The sequence below is a fragment of the Acomys minous genome (assembly GCF_964271855.1).
Source record: "Acomys minous genome assembly, chromosome: 11".
NCBI classification, from domain to species: Eukaryota; Metazoa; Chordata; class Mammalia; order Rodentia; family Muridae; genus Acomys; species Acomys minous.
The window spans coordinates 52,557,796-52,563,974 of NC_140492.1; the positions used below are offsets into that span (position 1 = coordinate 52,557,796).

Here is a 6,179-nt window from a genome sequence, read left to right on the forward strand (position 1 = left end):
AAACTCCAACCTACTACCACCCCAAAGGGTCCTTCTTTGTCTCCCTCCCCTTTTGGTTAAGCCCTTCCCCCACAGTGAGTCTTTAATCCCCTTTTCTGTAATGCATCTCCTTCCAGATACAAGAACCATTCTTGGCAGGTGGCATCCACATTTGCCAGCTCCTCATATCTACACAGCTTCTCCCTCGACTCTAGCTTCTCAGGCATGCCTGGCTGCACCCCTGAAGCCTCCACACCTCACCTGCTACCTTCCTTCCCATCTTCTGAAACTCCTAGCACCTATGGATAAAAAACCCAGAATATGGAAAGAAAGTTTTATAGACCTTCATATGATGAATTTATTTGGTAAAACTATTAACTCAAAAAAGATGCTCCTTTCACTTCTCACTTAACACAGCTAACAAGAGGGAAGAACAATGTCCCAATCTTAAAACAAATTTCCACTTTGAATGTCTCCATCATTGGTGATATATTTTTCCTGGCAGCACAAAATCTGAATTTGGGCATGAATGTGAAACGTCCATCAGTAATTACAAAACAGGACTCTGTTTAACTACTGTCAGCCATATTTGAGAACATGAGAAGTTTAAGTCAATAAAACATCAGCAGCTATCATTAAATACACTTTAAATGCTTTTTAAAAGCTTTAAAAATTCGACAGTATCAAGCACTGCAAAGGTTATGATGAAAAATCATGAAATAAGTTGGTACATTTTGCAGAGTCTGTTGAAAGGATCTATTCTAGTACATCTGAAGATGAGGTGTGTTTTGCAAGTGGGATTTGGGTTTTGTTGTTGTTGTTGTTGGTGGTGGTGGTGGTGGTGGTGATGTGAGTATGTGCATGCATGTGTGCATGCGTGTGTGTGTGTGTGTGTGTGTGTGTGTGTGTGTGTGCTTGTGTGTCCTATTTAGAGCTGCTATTGCTATGATGAAATGACATGACCAAAAGTAACATGGGGAGAAAAGGATTTATTTGACTTTCATTTCTATATCACTCCTTATTACTTCAGGGCAGGAATCTTGACGCAGGTGCTGATGCAGGCAGAGGCCATGGATGAATGCTACTTACAGGCTTGCTTACTTAACTTGCTCAGCCTGCTTTCTTATAGGACCCAGGATCACCAGCCCACAAATAACACCACCCACAATAATCTACATCTTCTCCCATCAATGACTAATTTTTTAAAATGCCCTACAGGCTTGTCTACAGCCAGATCTTGTGGAAGCATTTTCTCAATAGAGACTTCCCCCACTCTGATGAGTCTACTTTGTGTCAAGTGACATAACACTAACCAGCACACCTTGCAATGGCAGTTGAAGTGTATTTTCTAGACAAGCACTGCAACAGTTCAAATGGAGACATGCAAAACAAATCCATTAGAGATGGAAGGCACAGGGGAGAGCATGAGTAAGATCAAATTCACTATGTTTACAAATCTCACTATACACATATATAAAATAAGCCATAACAGTTAAACCAATATAGCCAAACATTCCAAACCAAATATTGTGGTAAAACATAGAAAAATTCAATGTTATAAACATTATGCTAAACATTTTTAATGATCTTTGGTAATATGTTAAGCATTGATACATATTGTTTAAAATGCACACAGGCATAACTACATAAAATATTCATAATGATAGATGCTACAAATATACATACTTGTATTATACAACAACATATATGCACTGGAGTTGCTTTGGTATCGTGGTGCCTCTAATCGCATTTCATGAATGATCATTCAGCCAAGATGCCTGAGGACGCCCAGACCCAAGACCAACCAATGGAGGAGAAGAAGCTCAAGACTTTTGCCTTTCAGGCAGAAATTGCCCATTTAGTGTCCTTGATCATCAATACTTTCTATTCAAACACAGAGATCTTCCTGAAAGAGCTCATTTCAAATTCATCAGATGCTCTGGGTAAAGTCAGATACGAGAACTTGACAGAGGCTAGTAAACTAGAAATTTGGAAGGAGCTGCACATTAATCGCATTCCCAACAGAAAAGATCAGACCCTTACTATTGTGGATACTGGAAGTAGAACGGTCATGGCCGACTTGATAATAACCTTGGCACTATCGCCAAGTTGGGCACCAAAGCCATCATGGAGGCTTTTCAGGCTGGTGCAGATATCTCTGTGATTGGTCAGTTTGGTGTTGGTTATACTCTGAGTATTTGGTCACTGAGAAAGTGACTATCATCACCAAGCATAACAATGATGAGCAGTTTGTCTGAGAGTCTTCAGCTGGGGGATCATTCACAGTGAAGACTGATACAGGTGAACCAATAGGCCATGGAACAAAGGTTATCTTATATCTTAAAGAAGACCAAACTGAGTATTTGGAGGAAAGAATAAAGGAGATTGTGAAGAAACACTCTCGGTGTATTAGCTATCCCATTACTCTCTCCTTGGAGAAGGAACGTGATAAGGAAGTCAGTGATGATGAGGTTGAAGAAAAAGACGATAAAAAGGATGACAAAGAAAAAGAAGAAAAGGAGTCTATGACAAGACTGAAAGAAAAGATGATGGAGAAGAAGAAGAAGAAGAAGAAGAAGAAGAAGAAGAAGAAGAAGAAGAAGAAAAAAAGGGTGGTGACAGGAAAAAGAAGATGATAAAGGAAAAGTACATTGATCAAGAAGAACTCAACAAAACAAAGCCTATTTGGACCTGAAATCCTGATGATGTTACTAACGAAGAATATAGAGAGTTCTATAAGAGCTTAACCGATGACTAGGAAGAATATTTATTTGGCTGTAAAACATTTTTCTGTTGAAGGACAATTGGAATTCTGGGCCCTTCTTTTTGTCCCAAGATGTGCTCCTTTTTAAAAAATATATATTTTGTTAATTTATTCATATTGCATCTCAATTGTTGTCTCATCCCTTGTATCCTCCCATTCCTCCCTCCCTCCCATTTTCCCCTTACTCCCTTCCCCTATGACTGTGACTGAGGGGTACCTCCTCCTCCTGTATATGCTCATAGGGTATCAAGTCTCTTCTTGGTAGCCTGCTATCCTTCCTCTGAGTGCCACCATGCCTCGCCATCCAGGGGACGTGGTCAAATATGGGGCACCAGAGTTCATGTGAAAGTCAGACCCCACTCTACTCAACTGCCCTTTTGATCTGATTGAAAACAGAAATAAAAAGAACATCAAGAGTTTTCATTATGTGAGGAGTTCATCCTTGAGTATCTGAATTTCATTACAGAAGTGGAAGATTCTGACTATCTCCCTCTCAATATTTCCCATGAAATGTTGCAGCAAGGCAAGATTCTGAAAGTTATCAGAAAGAATTTGGTCAAGAAACGCTTGGAACTATTTGCTGAACTGGAAGAAGATAACGAAAACTACAAAAAGTTTTATGAGCAGTTCTTGGATCCCTGAGCAGTTCTCAAAAAATATAAAGCTTGGAATTCATGAAGACTCTCAAAATCAGAAGAAGCTTTCTGAGCTGTTGCGATACTACACATCTTCTGCTGGGGATGTGATGGTTTCTTTCAAGGACTACTGCACCAGAATGAAGGGAAACTATTTTGTCACAGGTGAGACCAACAACCAGGTCTCGAACTCAGCCTTTACGGACCATCTCTTAAAGCACAGCAGAAGTAATCTATATGATTGAGTCCATTGATGAGTATTGTGTGCAACAGCTGAAGGAATTTGAGGGCAAGACCTTGGTGTCAGTTACCAAAGAAGGACTGGAACTTCCAGAAGACAAAGAGGAGAAAAAGAAACAGGAAGAGAAAAAGACAAAATTTGAAAAACCTCTGCAAAATTATGAAAGATATTTTGGAAAAAAAAAAGGTTGAAAAGGTGATTGTGTCAAACGAATTGGTGACACCCCCATGCTGTATCATCACAAGCACAGATGTCTAGACAGCAAACAGGGTGAAAATCATGAAAGCTCAAGCACCCAGAGACGTCAACAATGGGTTACCTGGCAGCAAAGAAACACCTGGAGATAAGTCCTGGCCACCCCATTATTGACACCTTAAGGCAAAAGGCAGAGGCTGGCAAGAATGGCAAGTCTGTGTAGGATCTGGTCTTCTTGCTGTATGAATCTGCATTCCTATCTTCTCACTTCAGTCTGGAAGATTCCCAGACACATGCCAACAGGATCTATAGGATGATCAAGCTTGGTCTAGGTATTGATGAGGATGACCCTACTGTGGATGATGGCAGTGGTGCTGTGACTAAAGAGATGTCACCCTGGAAGGAGAGGACGGCACATTATGCATGGAAGAAGTAGGCTAAGCTTCACCAGGAGTACCATGTGTTTAATGCTTCTGATAATATATTTTCCAGGATTTTTTGTTCGTTTCTGATAACATTTAAAACATCTGTGTGGGATGAAAACTAAGTGAAGATAAAATACCTTCCTATTTGTGATAATATGGGTTTGATTCAACAGGATGGTAGAACGTTTGTTGTAAGACATAAGGCAACCTACTGTTGACTTTGTGGTCTGAAGTGTTCAGCTGTTGAGCTGGATTCCTTAGTAGACCAAATCATTTGTACTTAAGTGTTCTGAGATATGCATATTTAGAGAGGGCAAAAATGAAAATGGATGGCTTAAGTTTCACCTTACACTTTTTGATCCCCTGTAGTTTTAATTCCGCATGTACTAGTCTTAGAATTAAGAATACAAGTTAACAACTTGACAGGATTTCCCCTTGTGGCTTGTTTTCCAAAGTAACAGAGAACAAACCCTAGGCTACTTCCCTAGGTCTTGTATCTCGGCAAGGCTTGTGAGTGGAGATATAGTGCCCGATCACATTCTGCTTTAATGGTAAATACAGATGAGGTAAAAAATTTTTTAAAAATGTGTAAACTGATAATAAATGTTATAGATGCAAAAATACGTATGTAATAAAAGAACATTCACATAAATATTAAAACAAATTCATTAGAGATGGCACGCACAAGATAGGGCATGAGTAAGCTCATAATAAATATAAATAAATATTAAAATCATTATGATGATCATCTCAGAGTAGACTGAAGTCCTCAGCTATATCTGAATTAGTTTATAATTTAAAACGATGCATCTGCCAGTAAAATTGGTGGTTAAGTGATAAGGGCAGAGGGATTCATGATATTCTCATATCACTCTATGTGCTTCTACATACAGTTGCTCACCTCAAGGATGTTCAAAGTTGCTTGGTATGGTAAAAGGTCTAATGGAAGGTTGTCCATAAAGGGTGGAAACCCACAGCCAGGCCTGGGTTATGTAATACCCATACAGTCTCCACACAGCCTGTTAATGGGTTATTGGGCAACAAGTATATAAACAAACATAAATGAACCTGAGGTAGCTGGTGTGAAGGATGGGTAATGTTACTGAAAAGAGGTTTAGTGGGTGGTGTTGTCAGGGTTATCATCCTTGAAAACAAAAATTTTAGGATGGAATTAAGAATCACCCAGAAAAAATAAGTAGAGGAAAATTTCTCCTAAGAGAAATCTTATAAGAAATCTCATGCAGGAAATCCATGGTGCTAGGGACAGATCATCAGGTTTAAGAATCTAGAAGGCCATGTGCTGTTGAGTTGAGTTGCTGGAAAATATATAAGTTCTCAGGCAGCAGGAAGATGCTGAGCCATAGTGGGGACATACAGGCCATGGCTGGGCAACTGAATTTTATTATAGGAGCAATGTACAGCTATGGGAGTGGTAAAATAGTGATGTGCCTAATCTGACCATCTATTAGATGACTACTTTGACTGCCGAAAAATGAGCTGACCTGGGAAGGACAAGACTTCTATACAGTCATTTCAGAGCACCGAACTCATCCAAATACTGATGTAATTGCTTTTAGGTCAACTGGCCTAATGACTGGTCTCTGGAGGCTCAGAACACTAATAAGAGTACAGAATTCCAAGATTAAAGACACTGAGTTCAAATTTCATTTCCATCACATAGCACTTCTGTAATTCTGAGTAATGACAGCAGACAATATTTACTGGGTTCTAGTTACACACCATTAATCATTCTAAAAATGCTGTATCAATTGTCTCATGGAATCCTCAGGACTACTCTATGGAGGGGTGACATTAACATGCTACCTTCATAGCATATGAGAAAACCGAGACTTACAAGGTTTATTAACTTACATAAGCAGGTGGCAAAGTCAGGCATGGACTCAGGCAATCTTGAAATGCCCTCATATGTTTTGCTACCT

The 6,179-nt window shown here is 39.5% G+C and overlaps 1 pseudogene across 1 annotated transcript; it reads left to right on the plus strand.

The window, feature by feature from the left end:
• Window positions 1-1,734: 1,734 nt before the first annotated feature.
• Window positions 1,735-4,255, plus strand: LOC311608816 (heat shock protein HSP 90-alpha-like; annotated as a pseudogene). The gene is made up of 2 exons: window positions 1,735-2,817; window positions 3,097-4,255. The product of its transcript is annotated as a heat shock protein HSP 90-alpha-like (transcript).
• Window positions 4,256-6,179: the final 1,924 nt, after the last annotated feature.